This window comes from Bos indicus x Bos taurus, chromosome 13, assembly GCF_003369695.1.
Source record: "Bos indicus x Bos taurus breed Angus x Brahman F1 hybrid chromosome 13, Bos_hybrid_MaternalHap_v2.0, whole genome shotgun sequence".
In the NCBI taxonomy this organism is placed as follows: Eukaryota; Metazoa; Chordata; class Mammalia; order Artiodactyla; family Bovidae; genus Bos; species Bos indicus x Bos taurus.
In genome coordinates this window covers 46306802-46324178 of record NC_040088.1, presented here as the reverse complement: position 1 = coordinate 46324178, position 17377 = coordinate 46306802, and the positions used below count along the sequence as shown (strand labels likewise).

The window sequence follows — 17377 nt, the reverse complement described above, 5'->3', positions numbered from 1 at the left end:
TAGTTCCAACCACCGTGTATGCTGTGTGCTTAGTCGCTCAGTCGTGTCCGACTCTTTGCGACCCCGTGGACTGTAGCCCGCCAGGCTCCTCTGTCCGTGGGGATTCTCCAGGGAAGAATACTGGAGTGGGTTGTCGTGCCCTCCTCCCTCCAGCGGATCTTCCCCACCCAGGGATCGAACCCAGGTCTCCCACATTGCAGGCGGATTTTTTTTTTTTTTTTTTTTACTACACCGTCTAAACATCAGGAAATCCCAAGAATACTGAAGTGGGTAGCCTCTCCCTTCTCCAGAGGATTCTTCCCACCCAGGAATCTAACCGAAGTCTCCTGCATTGCAGGCGGAGTCTTCACTGCCTGAACCATCAAGGAAGCTCATAGTCATAAGAGAACATTTTTAAGACTTGAAGTTTGGGATGACCTATGAGCAAGCCTCGGAGAAGGCAATGGCACCCCACTCCAGTACTCTTGCCTGGAAAATCGCATGGGTGGAGGAGCCTGGTAGGCTGCAGTCCATGGGGTCGCTAAGAGTGGGACACGACTGAGCAACTTCACTTTCACTTTTCACTTTCATTCATTGGAGAAGGAAATGGCAACCCACTCCAGTGTTCTTGCCTGGAGAATCCCAGGGGCAGGAGAGCCTGGTGGGCTGCCGTTTATGGGGTCACACAGAGTCGGACACGACTGAAGTGACTTAGCAGCATAGCAGCAGCATGAGCAAGCCTAGTTTGGAGGAAGGGATTGTAATTATGAAACGACTTAGAAGTGTGACGGGAGGGCGCCCTAAATCTGTGCTGTCTGCAAACATTCCCACAGCAGCAGCAGGTTCAGAAGGGGCCAGGTCAGCAAAGGGGAAAAAATGATCAAATTTGGACCATTGCCTCTTCTGCCTCTTTTTCTGTTCCTCTCAGCATCAGGGAAGAGAAGACTTAGAAATGCTGCTTGCAGAATTCGCATGCTCTGAACAGGTGGCAGCATGAGCATTGTGAGTCACAGCTTGTCCAGGGGTGCTCCTACCCAAGTATGAGAGGCCTTTGTGGCTACAGCTCAGGTGCTACTGGTGAGAAAGAGTCCTACAGCATTCCTCCCCTCCCCTCCCCATAAACTCCATTGGCCCCTGGCTAAGCAGAGATTCCAGAACAACACCCTACCTTCCGGGTATCTTCCTACCTCCATTGTTGTGCACGGGAACTTTGGTTTGCAGTGAAGGAGGAGATTGTTCCTTTGTTAGTTGTATTGATAAGGTCCTGGGGACTTGGGGGCTTCCTTGGTGGCTCAGTTGTGAAAGAATCTGCCTGCAGTGCAGAAGACTTGAGTTCGATCCCTGAGTTGGGAAGAACCCCTGGAGAAGGGAACAGCAACCCACTCCAATATTCTGGCCTGGAGAATTCCATGGACAGAGGATCCTGGTGCCCTTCAGTCCATGGAGTCGCAAAGAGTTGGACATGACTGATCAACTAACACTTGGGGTCTTGGGAGAGATGGGTGAGAGGGAGAGTCTGAGGAGTGGGGAGCTGGCCTGCCCCTTTGGCCCCTTGGATGAGATTCCAGCCCTTAGGACGAGAGGTCAGGATCAAGAGCTGGAGGAGCCAGATGAGGCTTTGTTATTTGATGCAGACAGTGCTGTTTCAAGGCCCACGGGACAGTATACCTGAGCCTGGGAAGATGGTCTTGTGTTTTAATTCTACATTTGACCCTTGTTCAGTCAGTCATGTCTGACTCTTAGCAACCCTGTGGACTGCAACATGCCAGGCTTCCCTGTCCTTCATCATCTCCCAGAGTTTGCTCAAGTTCATGTCTACTGAATAGTCGATGATACTATCCAACCATCTCATTCTCATTTGACCCTATATCTGTTACAACACACACAATATCACTTCCTACTCAGGGATTCATTCTTCAACAAAAGGTGTGCTCATGTGCACTCTTGGACTTCACCCATGTTGCCACCATAGCCCACCACCCAGAAGCAGCTGGGCTGGTAAGACTGGAAGGGCCTAATGCAGGCTCCATTGTAGTGCCAGCAGGCACTATATCCTGATGGTATCTGGTGAGATTGGGGTGCTCTCCTACAGAATGCAGCCTACCAATGATGCTTCTGCTTTCCTAACAGGCTCATAGTCCACGGGGAGCATCTGACTTCCCAGGTCTGGTTACTTGTTCCTCCTATGTGGCTCCCACCATGGCCCCTGATCTGTCTGGGCTCTGGTAGCACTATTTCCTGCCTCTTCCCCTTCAGGTCTAGAGTGGGGAAGACTTCCTACTCTGTTCATCTCTGAGTTTATCCTTTGCTGGTTGCCCTCCCTTGACCACAATGCTGTAAATAGCCCCCTTAATGATAGTGTCTTGAGACATCTGAACTGGATTGTTCCTTGCTGGGACCCTGACTGATACCGCCAGTCTCTTTACATCTTCACTGTGAACTGAACACCTAATAATCCCACTTTACAATTAAAGAGACAGAGCCTCACAGGGTTGAAGTGGTTTCCCTTGGGTCAGAAGACTGGGGGCTGAGAACGGAGTGCAGCTGTCCTAATAGGCTCCATTACGCCTATTAGCATCATCGCTGTGCACACTTCAGCTGAACTGGAAGAATTTATTTCACCCGTTCCTGATTATAGGAAGGTAAGTCCTAACTCCTCTGGTTATTTTCTAGTTTCATCCTTTAACCATCAACAATCCAGAAAGGAAGAGAATTTGACTTTGGAGAATACTGATTCAATGGGTATGAGTTCTGGGCTATGCAGATACTTGCATTATGTTCATTTTTTACCACTGACTAGAGCTTCTTAGATATTTCATGTTGATAATATTTTCAGTTCAAAATGCTGTGTGAGCTGTCTGATATGTGAACATGGGGCAGAATAGATGGACCACGATTCAAGGCAGGCAGTAGATTTTCTTGAAGTCATACTAAATGAATAGTTAAAATTCAGACTGAATAGTAAGACAACCGTGGTGCCCATGGCTAATAACTCAGAGTACAAAAAGCCAACTAAAGATAAGCTAGCAAAGTATTTCAACAGAGAATATAGTATTAGAGGTGAGTTTGTTTTTTTAATGTAAACTTAATTGTGACTTTTTAATCAATGTAATAGGAGAATCTAAAATTGAGATAAACTAGTATGGATATACCTGGAAGCAAAATTACAGAGTGGCCAAACTCTTGTCCTGTGAAGATACTTGAATTCTAGTCCTGGCTTTGCTACACATTGACTCTGTAACTACTGACAAGTCACTTAGTCTTTCTGACATGTTTCCTCATGTAAAAGTAAAGACTTGGGAAGGTGACATAATAAGAAATACATGCTTGGTCTCCACCCACAGTTCCTGATACAGAGCTCTTAAACCGCTTGTAACTTCCTGAGTGGTGAGACCAATACGAGCCCCTTACAGAGAGTCACCCAACCCTGTGGGATTTCCTAGGCAATAGGCACGTCTTTTGTTCTAATGAGGCAATACTCTGTAGGCTCCTGGATGGCTTAAGGTTGGGACTGGTCACTAGAAAGAGTATTTATAGTTTCTGATTTAAAGATTCTCAGCATCGAGCCCAGAAGTTAATCAATAAAAGGACAGTGCACATCAACGCTGTATTAGAAGAGGAGGGTTACAGCACAGCCAAAGAAATAAAAGAGAAAGTGAAGCACAAAGGCATTGAGAGGCCACATGAGTGGGTGGGAGGGAGCAGGACACTGAAATGGTGACAACCAGAGTAGATCAGAGAACTGGCATAGGTGAAGAGAAGGGCAGGTTAAGGAGGAATCTTAACCAATACTAAGGGGTTGTTTCCAGGGTCTTAAAATGGCTTACTGCCACAAGACTGTGCTTTTCAGTCCTTAAGCCTAGCCTCAAAAGAACAAGTAGCTTACAGTAAACTCTCCTACGTCCCTTCCAACTCAGCATTTTATTAATCTTGGTAACTGAGTTGAAGAGCAAAACATAACAAGCACCTACTCCTTGAAGAATCCATTGATCATGTTAGGAATATGTAAGCTGGAGTACAGGCTAAAGTGAAAGAAAGTGAAAGTTGCTCAGTTGTATCCAACTTTTATAGTCCATGGAATTCTCCAGGCCAGAATACTGGAGTGGGTAGCCTTTCCCCTCTCCAGGGGTCTTCCCAACCCAGGGATTGAACCCCAGTCTCCTGCATTGCAGGTGGATTCTTTACCAGCTGAGCCACAAGGGAAGCACAAGGATACTGGAGTGGGTAGCTTATCCCTTCTCCAGCAGATCTTCCCAACCCAGGAATCGAACCAGGGTCTCCTGCATTGCAGGCGGATTCTTTATGAACTGAGTTATCAGGGAAGCCCATAGGGAGTACAGTCTAAGCTGCTATAATAAAGAGACCTCAGAATACAGTAGTTCAGATAAGAAAGATGTTAATTTCTTTCCTACTTAATAGTTCAAAGAGACCTGGGTAATAGGGGTGTAGGGGTGGGGGCAGATGGCTGTATTCCAGATAGCAAGTCAGACCCAAGCTGTAGGGTTGATTGACCAATACCAAGTTACAGTTTCCAATTCTGGATCCATTTCTGTTGCTGTTGCTTCCTATCTAGGGAGAAGGGGAAGAAATGAAGTCCAGAGAAGGAACTCACCTTTACCTCAGTGGTGTGAGAGCTGACATATTTACTTCATGGCCCTTTGACCTGAGGTCTTCCCCAAGCCATATGCCGTGTGTGTCACGTGCTCAGTCGTGTCCGGCTCTGTGACCCTCGAACTGCAGCCCGCCAGGCTCCTCCTCTGTCCATGGGATTCTCTAGGCATGCATACTGGAGCAGGTTGCCATTTCCTACTCCACGGGATCTTCCCAACCCAGGGATCGAACCTGGGTCTCTTGCATCTCCTGCACCGACAGGTGGATTCTTTACCACTGCAGCACCTGGGAACTATTTACTTTTCAGAGTCCTCAAATAGCTGCTCCAAATATACATTCCAAGTTTTATAACTTCATTCAGTGGGAGGGAAACGGTAGAATATACTTACTCCCTCTTACCTGAAACTGGATCCCTTGACCTTTGGAGTTTGGAATCTCTGGCTCTCTATTCACAGGGCTAGCACTATTGAGTAAGAGGAGGACCACCTTTGTCAAAAGCTCAAACTTCAACAGAATGTCTTTCATAAATAGATTGAGTTTATAATATGTAATTCACATTTTTGATACACATGGAGGACATTGTCCAAACTCGTCTCACGAGAAGAAAACTTCTCAGTCCAGTTATATTGTCAAAGGAGCGTCCATTTAGGAGTAGGCTGCCAGCCCAGCACCACATCAAAACCTCTTGCCCTTTGCTTTCACTTGAGCATGCTTATGTTAGGTGTATCTACAGTTCTAGTACACCAGAGTCATTGACACACAGAGAACGTGGCAGGACTAGGCCCCAACCTGACTCTCTTTGACCTGAAAGGCCTGAGGGCTCAGGCTTTTCCTACTGTCAATGCTAGGGTGTTAGTGTCTTCTGGCTATCTAGCCAGCTGGCTGGACCTGCTTCCTGCTTCATCCCCGCCAACCCCATTTCCAGGAGACTGAGTCTGGTTGTTCTTCCTCTCTAGTTCTGAGATAATTCTGAGAACAACCTGACTCTGTATCTGTACTCCCACTGTCCTCGTGCCAAAGCAAGCTTGTATCCTTGTCCTTTAGATCAGGTTCTCCTTGTTGATAAACTGGACTGAATATGTTCCCTTTTGTTAGTTTTGGTCTTTTATTGCTATAAAAATTCTCCCACCTTCTATCTATGATACTTTTTATATGTGCTTAATGCACTGAGTAGCATTTCAGAAAAAAAATAATAATGATAATAATGTGGGTTACTTTTTCTAGTTCCTCATTTTGATAGGGGGCTTTCCTGGTTGGTCAGTGGTAAAGAATCTGCCTGCCAATGCAGGACACTCAGGTTTGATCCCTAGGTTGGAAAGATCCCCTGAAGAAGGAATTGGCAATGCACTCCAGTATTCTTGCTTGAGAAATCCCATGGACAGAGGAGTGTGGCAGCCTACAGTCCATGTGGTCACAAACAGTTGGACACGACTTTGCAACTAAACAATTTTAATAGGACTATCTATAGAGTTTTACCTACTGTTTATTATTCACCATAGCTTATCAATGTGATGCAATAATGGATTTTGTTATATTATTCTATGCCATGGTAAATGTTAACTGATTTTGGTAAATTATTCCTCTATTTCTGTTCAATTATATTTTCTGGCACTTCATCTGTGAGTTTGCACATATAAATATATCCCTAAGTGAGACTGATTTATCTTTTCCTGTAAGTCACTTTCACTTAGAGATGAAGGAGCACGACACATTGTCCTAAGATAATCATAGATATATTAATAGCACACATGCAGGCAATTTTTTGTGGCAGATTTATCGTGGTAGACATATGCTGTTTCTGACTACCCCTAAACAATTTCCCCTTCTTGTTAGCACTTTCCTAATTTCCTCCAGAAAGTTGTTGTTTAGTTGCTAACTCATGTCTGACTCTTTTGCAAGCCCATGGACTATAACCTGCCAGGCTCCTCTGTCCAAGGGATTTCCCAGGCCAAGAATACTGGAGTGGGTTTCCATTTCCTTCTCCAGGAGATCTTTACAATCCAGGGATTGAACCTGCGTCTCCTGCATTGGCAGATGGATTCTTTACCACCGAGTCACCAGGGAAGCTCAAACTCTAATGAAGTGCCTCCCTTAATGTCATTTGGGAAAAGCTGATCTCCAAATCACCAGTTCTAGGAGGAGGCACACAACCAAAGCTGAGCTAATCAGCTCACTCCCCTAGTCAAAGTGAGTTAGTTCATGGCCAGTCACGATTCAGTGGGATGAAATTCTAGGACTCTTATTGAAATTTTCAGAAGAGAGAAATCCATTTTACAAGAGATGCTGAAAGGTTAGGACATGGGGGTGCAGCTACTGGCAGCTTGAATAAGGAATAAGGAATTTGAATAAGAAATAGAACCCAGAAGAAGAAAGCAGAACCAAGATATGGAAACAAAAAGCTCCTGAGCAAGATGATTGAGCCAATTACTTCTGTTACATAAGCCAGTGAAGGTCACTAAGTGGTGTCCGTGTCCGATCCTTTGCAACCCCACGGACTATACAGTCTGTGGCATTCTCCAGGCCAGAATACTAGAGTGAGTAGCCTTTCCCTTCTCCAGGGGATCTTCCCAACCCAGGGATCCAACCCAGGTCTCCTGCATTGCAGGTGGATTCTTTACCATTGAGCCACCAGGGAAGCCCAAGAATACTAGAGTGGGTAGCCTATCCCTTCTCTAGGGGATCTTCCTGACCCAGGAATCAACCAAGGGTCAATTGCAGATGGATTCTTTACCAACTGACCTTTCAGGGAAGCCATGTAAGCCAGTAGTTCCTCCTTTTAAAGAAAATCATGAAATACTTTAAACATAGAGATATGAGTAGAGAATTGTATGATGAAAGCCAGCTTAATCAAATCTGTTAAGCATCCATACTTTAGATGTCTTAAAAATAAAGGATTAAAGACAGATTTGAGATACTCTGATCCCACCTCTCAGCCCAGAGACAGTTTCTGTCATAAATTCAGGCTTCATCATGCCCACACATGATATTATATTTTTTACTACCTATCTATCCTTAAGCTTCTTTTTTTTAACATATTTTTTATAACTGTATAATTTTATCAAATTGTATAGACAGTTCTTCCTCTTGACCCTATCAAGTTATATTTACGTTCAGTTATGTTCAGTGTTATGTTTTGGAGATTTAACTACGTGGTGAGATGAGCTGTAGCTCACTTCAAATACTGTAGTTATCGTTCTCGCTCTGGTGTTTCTGGTATTTTGCTAGTGTGTCTTTTTTCTCTCAAGTCAGGGTGAGTTTGAGTTTCCCTTACTTGTCAACCAGAAAGTCCTTAATTGACCCATTCAGGAAACAAGTGGCTCTCTTTTGTCTCTGAAGGCGATTTTACTGTCAACAAGTATCAGTCACTCACCAGCTTCATTTTGGTAGCTTGTGAGCGGTCAGTGGTGATGGGAGGGGGACAGCGAAGTGAGGAGACTGGGTTTGCTGCAGGTGGCTGGCTGGAAAGAGCTCATCCCGGAAGTTCAGCTCAGAGCATCCAGAGAGAGGTGTGAGCACTGACAGGGTCATGGAGGACATCATTCACAGAAAACAATCAGTCCTTGTTTCGGTTGATGTCATCATGCGCCTGCTTTCTCTGGAGGCTTTCTCTACCATAGGACATGTTGGGTCCAGAAGATGTTCTTGGAACTGTATCCTGCCTCCACCACTTGAGTGATGCAGTAACTGAAGGATGGGCAGTGGTGGGAAAGCATCTCAGAGGTGATTTGTCACTCTGGCCTGGGGCTCATATACAGATAAGAACTTAGCCCCAAATACCTCTGACCCCTGTTACATCTTTCTTCACAAGTTTCAAAGAAAGGAATTGGAAATCCCCACCTTTTCTTTCTGTCCTCGTCTCTACATGCTGCTTTTCTTTTCCCCCTCATTTCAGTTGCCCTTCATGTTCCTTTTAATCTAATATTTTTCTCTGTTGAACGCTAGGAGAATACATTGAGTGATCTGCTCAGAATGATCAAAGAGATGTTTTTGCTGGAAGTAAGTGTATACCACTTGATAAATTTACCTTTAAGCCCCAGCCTTGAAACTGGGCCCAAGGCAAACAGTTTTAAGCTCATCCTTCCATAGGGAGATAATGGAGATATTTTGCCAATTTCTGATAACTTAAGTATTAAATAAACCCTTGCTTTCAAAAAAAAAATGCCCTACCCTATGTTTGAAAGGTGGCTAGGGAATCAAGTTTAGTCTGCATGTTTAGTCACCTTCAGAACATTAGTGTAGTTTCTGAGATGCCTCAAACTGAAATGGAAGGGAGCTCCAACTTCTCCAGTAGAGAAGCTGCAATGCTTTCCAACCCTCCAGAAACCTGGAATTTTTACACTATTGATGCTGGACCCTATCCCTCAAGAGATGCTGATATCATTGGTTTGGGGTGGCCATGATTTTTGTTTTGGGGGTTGGGAAAAATGATAGTTGCTCTTTGTGACCCCATGGACTATACAGTCCATGGAATTCTCCAGGCTAGAATACTGGAATGGGTAGCTTTTCCCTTCTCCAGGGGATCTTCCCAACCCAGGGATCGAACCCAGGTCTCGTGCATTGCAAGCGGATTCTTTACCAGCTGGGCCACAAAGGAAGCTGGGGGAGGGTAGTAATTCTTCAGATAATTCTCATAGGCTTCCAGGGATGAGATTCATGTGGGGGAGAGAATTCTACAAGTTCAGGGTCTCGTGTGCATTGAGACAGTGTAAAGTGGTGGTGGTGGTGATTCTGGGAGCAATAGTTTCACATGGAATTAGTGTGAGCTCTGCTGGAAGAGCTGTAATCACTTATCAGAAGAGATAACACTCATAGAACTCAAAGACATTGGGGAGTTCTTGGGTAACTAGGAGAGAACCCCACCAAGGGAAGACTGAGGCTCTAGGAGACCCCAGGAAGAAGACCTAGGAGGTCTTTCTGTCCTCTTGAACCCCTAAACCACAATATTAACACAGTCACTACATGCTCAGTAACTTGTGTGCAAATAATGTGAACCTTTCTGCTTCATATGGTAAACTTCTGATCAAATGCAACACAGCAATAAAACCAAGTTCCTCACTGCAATGCTCTTGGATAGAAAGCACATGCTGGCATATACAAACCCTGTCATTTACAAAAATTGGTAGAGGGAACAAAGAGGTTCTGGAAAGCTTGTGATGTTCTGTTTCTTGTTTTAGGTGTTGATTACACAAGTGTGTTCAGTTTATAAAAATTAATTGGGATATATATGTATAAAGTGTGCACTGTTTTCAGTTTGTATTTTATACTTCAAAACAAAGTATTTAAAAAAATGAAAACCAAATGACCGTTGCTTCCTTTCATTATGTGCATGGGGGTGGCTAGATAATTCTTATCGATGGGAAAACAAATGTCTGTGTTGAACTCTTCGGCTCACAGAGCTTGGGAGGAGGAAAATGGGGGTGGTTTGGGGACACAGGACACACGGACAGTGCAAGGACTTCGAGTCCTTCAGAGCTGCACAGGGTGAGCTCCTGAGGAGACGGGTTTCCATTTGGCAGAGTGACAGATGCATCTTTGAATATGCAGAAAAGTAAAAAAGTGAAAGTATTAGCCACTCAATCTTGTACAACTCTTTGTGACCCTATGGACTGTAGCCTGCCAGTCTTCTCTGTTCCTGGGACTCTCCAGGCAAGAATACTAGGTAGGAAGCCATTCCTTTCTCCAGAGGATCTTCCTAACCCAGAGATCGAACCTGGATATCCTGCACTGCAGGCAGATTCTTTACCATCTGAGCCACCAGGAAGGTGGCCCCCAACCTGAGAAGGAAGTGGAAAGCTAATTGCTCTGCAAATGAAGGAAATCTAATTTAGGAGAGAGCCAAAGGTGAAAGGATCTGGAGAATCGGAGAATACGAGGGGATACCCAAGGGACAGGACTGATTAACCTGTGTGATGGCAGATTGAAGACCGGGGAAAGGATGACCAGGAAGAATGGGATGAACTCTGAGATGCATCAGCCAAAGGAATTTTGAGAAAAGAGGCATCTAGTATTTAATGCTCAATTGTTCATGTGGCTGCAATGAAAACCCCTTCCATTGTTGCAAATCCCCAGTAACATCTGCTACCCTAGTTACACTTGCCCTCTAGTGTTACAAACTGATCCAGGGGGAGTGTGGGATGATTTGGTTAACTGGCCTGTTGCAGGACACTGAATTGAATTTTCTTTTAATGCTGCTGCTGCTGCTGCTAAGTCGCTTCAGTCATGTCCGACTCTGTGCAACCCCATAGACGGCAGCCCACCAGGCTTCCCTGTCCCTGGGATTCCCCAGGCAAGAACACTGGAGTGGGTTGCCATTTCCTTCTCCAATGCATGAAAGTGAAAAGTGAAAGTGAAGTCGCTCAGTTATGTCTGACTCCAGCAACCCCATGGACTGCAGCCCACCAGGCTCCTCCGTTCATGGGATTTTCTAGGCAAAAGTACTAGAGTGGGGTGCTACATGCCTGCAACTTGGTGATTTGAGGCCAGACTCTTACGCTGTAAAAGTGTGCTGCTGCTAAGTCGCATCAGTCTCGTCCGACTCTGTGCAAGCCCATAGACGGCAGCCCACCAGGCTTCTCTGTCCCTGGGATTCTCCAGGCAAGAACACCGGAGTGGGTTGCCATTTCCTTCTCCATGTGACACCACCATAAAAAAATGAAGTGAGCCCTTAACGTGACAGTTAATTCTAACACATGGATTATAACTGCTATTTTCACCCTCAAGTATAAGAGATCAGTGTCTCACTGGCAGCTGTTATGTGGGATAAGTAAAAGTTGAAGTCAAGATGCTAAGTTAGAGTTCTAGGAAAAGATTAACATCTGTAAGCTTGTTTCCTGATCTACAAATGTAGGGAAATAACTCTCCTATAGAAATTATCCAAGATCTGGATCATCGAAAAAGCAAGAGAGTTCCAGAAAAACATTTATTTCTGCTTTATTGACTATGCCAAAGCCTTTGACTGTGTGGATCACAATAAACTGTGGAAAATTCTGAAAGAGATGGGAATACCAGACCACCTGACCTGCCTCTTGAGAAACCTATATGCAGGTCAGGAAGCAACAGTTAGAACTGGACATGGAACAACAGACTGGTTCCAGATAGGAAAAGGAGTACGTCAAGGCTGTATATTGTCACCCTGCTTATTTAATTTATATGCAGAGTACATCATGAGAAACGCTGGGCTGGAAGAAGCACAAGCTGGAATCAAGATTGCCGGGAGAAATATCAATAACCTCAGATATGCATATGACACCACCCTTATGGCAGAAAGTGAAGAGGAACTAAAAAGCCTCTTGACGAAAGTGAAAGAGGAGAATGAAAAAGTTGGCTTAAAGTTCAACATTCAGAAAACGAAGATCATGGCATCTGGTCCCGTCACTTCATGGGAAATAGATAGGGAAACAGTGGAAACAGTGTCAGACTTTATTTGGGGGGGCCCCCAAATCACTGTAGATGGTGATTGGTGATTACAGCCATGAAATTAAAAGACGCTTACTCCTTGGAAGGAAAGTTATGACCAACCTAGATAGCATATTCAAAAGCAGAGACGTTACTTTGCCAACAAAGGTCCATCTAGTCAAGGCTATGGTTTTACCAGTGGTCATGTATGGATGTGAGAGTTGGACTGTGAAGAAGGCTGAGCACTGAAGAATTGATGCCTTTGAACTGTGGTGTTGGAGAAAACTCTTGAGAGTCCCTTGGACTGCAAGGAGATCCAACCAGTCCATCCTAAAGGAGATCAGTCCTGGGTGATCATTGGAAGGACTGATGCTGAAGCTGAAACTCCAATACTTTGGCCACTTCATGCGAAGAGCTGGCTCATTGGAAAAGACCCTGATGCTGGGAGGGATTGGGGGCAGGAGGAGAAGGGGACGACAGAAGATGAGATGGCTGGAGGGCATCACCGACTCGATGGACATGAGTTTGGGTAAATTCTGGGAGTTGGTGATGGACAGGGAGGCCTGGTGTGCTGCGATTCATGGGGTCGCAAAGAGTCGGACATGACTGAGCAACTGAACTGACTGAACTGAAGTAGATGAATGTATTTGAAACAATGGCAAATTGCACATGTATTTGTAGCAAAATGTATTTGTAGCAAATGGCACATAGTAAATACCCAGGAAACATTACCTCCTTTCCTTCTTTCACCTCATAATATTGTATGTAGAAGTATTTTTTACAAGTATTTTGTAACTTGTAAAGTCATAAAGGTGGCTCAGACAGTAAAGAATCTGCCTGCCCTGCAAAAGACCTGGGTTTGATTCCTGGGTTGGGAAGATCCCCTGAAGGAGGAAATGACTACCCATTGCAGTATTCTTGCCTGGAGAATTTCACAGACAGAGGAGCCTGGTGGGCTACAGTCCCTGGGGTTACAAAGAGTCAGACACGATTTAGCAATTACAGAGAGAGAAAGTCATAAACATTGTTGGTTAAATTAGTGAGAACTAACATTTGCTGATTATTTGTAAAGTATATTACTTTAGGAGAGAAAACTTCCAGAAGTAAAAACAGTATTTTTATGCAGTAAGTGAAATTAATGGTCTAGTGGTGTTCTACCAGGATTGATTTTGCTTCCCAGTGGACTTTGCAATATCTGGAGGCATTTCTGGTTGTCACAAGTAGGAGATGCTTTTGGCATCTAATGAGCAGAGGCTAGGGATGCTGCTGAACATCCTACAATACACAGGACACAGACCTACAGCAAAGAATTATTCAGTTCAAAATGTGGACAGCACCACTGTTGAGAAATCTTGTTTTAACAGTAAGGCAAGTTAGTCTGGTTAGTCTTGATTTCAACTTTGTTGATGCCCAAGTACCTATTAACATTCCTGAACCTTAATGTATTCCTTCCTAGGCCTGTGAACTCTCATAATGAATGGGAAAATTCCTTTCTAAATTGACCCCTGTAATTATATATTTAGGCATATAAATTCTTTACCTGTAATACCAATACAAAGCTTGTGTTCTGCCCAGAAAAGTCTAGAAAACACTGCCATTAGACACTCTTCCACAACCCACTAGAGGATATATTTTATTTTGTAACATGTCACCATTTCGTAGGCCTGAACAGCGCTGCCTATCTCTAACAATACTCAGTAGACCAAATTCCACCATCCCCTACTCATTTCATGATTCAACTATGAGGATGGAGCTCTTTCTGGTAGAGAAGGTGATGGCTTCTCTACCAGAGTGAAGAGTTGCGCTTGATAACAAAAATCCCAGGTCTTCATTTTTAGAGATCAGAATGAGAGGACTCCAAGCTAGAAAAAAAATTCTTCAGAAACATTTCTACTATTAGAGAATAATTGTCAGGAATGTTCTTTCTGGTTGTGAATCTAACAGAGCATAGCTGGTAACCGGTGGTAACTGAGTCATTCAGTAGTGTAGTGTTAGTTGTTCAGTCATGTCCGACTCTCTGTGACCCCCCAAGGACTGTAGCCTGCCAGGTTCCTTTGTCCATGGGATTCTCCAGGCAAGAATAATGTAGTGGGCCATTTCCTTCTCCAGAGGATCTTCTCGACCCGGGGATCAAACCTGGGTCTCCTGCACTGCAGGCGGATTCTTCATTGTCTGAGCTACAAGGAACTATTAGGACTGCTATTAGCTATTAGCTATTAGGACTGCTCTGTTCAGCTTCTTCATCTCCAATTGTCCAGACTGATAGGGACAGATTAAATGGACAAAGGGGGTGATTAAATAGTTAACCCCACTAAGAAATCACAAGTAGAGAGAAAAGTATGGGAGAATCTGTATAATGATCACTCAAGAAAGCAGGTTTGCTTAGCAACAAAATCATGCAGCAGAAGCAGGAGACATGACCCCAAACAATAAAACAATGATGGAATGAGACTTACATCTAGCCCATTGAAGTCTGCATGCTAATGATCCTTGGGAAGAGGCTTCTTTTGCATGTATTAAGAGCAGAAACATAGGGCAAAGGTGGCATTATACCTGAACCCTGAGATAACTTATCATGTTTTAGTATATGTTACCGCCCTTTTGCTCATTTCTAGAGCCCCAAAACAGTCCTGGTTGGGCCAAACAGGGTCAAAAACTCCCTTGCCCAATGTGTAGGAGGAGTTAATGATGAAAGACTCCAAGAATGAGGAAGAAGGAATTAATGATGAAAGACTCCAAAAATGATGAAAGACTCTCACCCTCTCCACTTTCCCTTGATTATAAAACTATAGTCCACTCAGCTCTTGGTGCGTTACCCACTTGCCTGCCCTCTTGTATTTCTCACAAGCATCCTATACTGTTAAGTGCACTTCTTACCTGTCACTTTGCCTCTGAATGAATTCTTTCTTTGCAGAAACATAAAGAATCTGAGCTTCAGTAAGTCCTGAGACCAGGTATGCAGTTTCAATCAGAAGACTGTTGGTTCAAGTGCTCTCTTAAGCCCAGGGATTGTGAGTTCAAGTCTCATCTGAGGTGCAGCAGGTTTGAATCCCATCCAAGGAGTGTGGCTTCAAGACTACTACTGCTGCTGTCCTATGACTGGCTCAAGTGATAGAGCTTGGAGCTCCAACAGCAAGACCAGAGCTGGATCAGGACAAAGGATGCTGAGAAAGTGGGGTGAAACAGGCAGCCTGGAGTTGTCCTGAAGTAATAATGATCCTCTCCTTAACTTTGTATTTTCATAGCACATTATTTATTGAATCCTTTTAACAACCCAATGATGTAGGCAAGATAAGTAATTTTATCCCTAGCTTACAGATCAAAGCAACAGACCTATAAAGTTTGAGTGTCTTGTTCTAAATTATGTGGCTATTAAGAGCTTAGGATCCAGATTGAAGTTCTTGGAGTTCTGTACACAAACATGTAAAGTTTACCTTACGGTCCTTTCCTTCAAGTTCTCTTCATTTGAGTTCCTCATCTCAGTGGCAAAGAACTGGAGGTTCCAGCCTGGCATAGTAGGGATGCAAAAAAGGGGAAAAAATCCTTCACCAGAACAAACAGACTTTAACTCATTGGTGTTCTCCAAGCCGAGAAAGGAGCAGTCTTATAAAAATCTTTGAGAAAATTATTTGTTTCCTAAAAAGTCATTTTCATACTGTAATCAATCATCCTGGAAGGATTTTTTTCAATTAACCTTAAAATAATATATAATTTTGTTTTTGCCTAATTTTACTCTACTACTCTAATTTAAACCATATTACAGTGATTTAATTTATTTTTTCCAGGATGATTATTTTAAACATTTGAAGACAGCTTGTTCTAAGTTAGCAATATCCTGGCCTGAATGCATAAACTTACCCTTCATTAACTCTCTTAGCTATTTATTCTCCCCTGAAAGGATTTGTAGTTCCCTTAACTTCCTCTTACTCAAATGTTCAATGTGATTATTTTCAACAGAACATACAGATCTTTTTTACTTTCTTAGAATGTAGAGTCATATTTGTTCCAGTTACAGGAAGTCATTTTGATGAGGGTTTTATTGTGTTCATGTGTTTGAAGGTAGTTTTAGTTTTATTTTTGTTTGTTTTCATGGGAGTTAAGTTTCACAGTGAACTCTTAGTGCTATTTAAAGTTACAGTTTTTTTAAATATATAGTTACAAAATTACAGTTTAGCTTTATAAGTGTGAAGAACAAAACCAAGAATGTAGTATTTCCACAGCAGTGGAGAGCTGCTGAAATAAAAATATGCACCGTCTAACTTCTAAAAATGGGTTTCCCTGGTGGCTCAGTGGTAAAGAATCTGCCTGCCAATGCAAGCGACACAAGAGACACAGGTTCCATCCCTGGGTTGGGAAGAGCCCCTGGACACGGAAATGGCAACCCACTCTAGTATTCTTGCCTGGAAAATTCCATGGAAAAAGGAGCCTGGTGGCTATAGTCCATAGGGTGGCAAAGAATTGGACATGACTTAGCAACTAAACAACAACAACTTCTAGAAACACAACTCAAGAGTTATCCTGTTACTCCTTTTTGCTACTGTACTTTGTAAACTCATAGCTTCAAAGACATAGGATTCATTCACTACCTCCTGTAATAGGAGAGCTTCAGCTGGGGAAAAAATAAAACTATTTTGTTCTCATTTCATCTACTTTGTCCATGGAAAAAATGTCGCCTGCCATATCAGTGAACAAAGGATATTGAAGTCATCAAGTCATCATAATACCGCCAATGACAATGAACCCTGAGGGAACTCAATTGGAAAAAGGATGCCTGCCATCTAGTGGTCAACTGCAGCAGCCACCCCCTGTCCCCCACCTCAACAACGTATCCCAAGGAGACTCAGGATGAGAAACCATAGGATATTGGCCCCATTAGCTAAGGTGCAGATCAAAGCAGTGATTTCAGCGAGCCCAAACTCTTGCATCTTCCCATACAAAAAATGGCACCCCACTCCAGTACTCTTGCTTGGAAAATCCCAGGGACTTCACTTTCACTTTTCACTTTCATGCATTGGAGAAGGAAATGGCAGCCCACTCCAGTGTTCTTGCCTGGAGAATCCCAGGGATGGGGGAGCCTGGTGGGCTGCTGTCTATGGGGTTGCACAGAGTTGGACACGAAGTGACTTAGCATAGCATAGCATACAAAAAAAAAGAGCTAAATTATTTACCTTAAGTTGTCTGATTTTCTTTAGTTACCAGTAATCTCTTGAAGTTCCAACTACCTGGTCTTTGTTGCAAAAACTGCTGTCTATCCTGGCTGTCTCCTCACCTCCTCGGAGTGTTCACTGAGTGATCTGAGAGTCCTGTCTCCCAGGCTTGAAGTCCTCAGGGTATCTGCTGAATAAAACATAACTCAATTTTTAGGTTGTGCTTTTTTTTTTTCCCCCCAGTT

General features: G+C 43.6%; 1 long non-coding RNA gene across 1 annotated transcript; it reads left to right on the top strand.

The window, feature by feature from the left end:
* Positions 1-1760: 1760 nt before the first annotated feature.
* Positions 1761-15613, top strand: LOC113903502. The gene is made up of 2 exons (XR_003514144.1): positions 1761-2621; positions 14900-15613. It is a non-coding gene; the product is annotated as an uncharacterized LOC113903502 (long non-coding RNA).
* The last annotated feature ends 1764 nt before the right edge of the window (positions 15614-17377 follow it).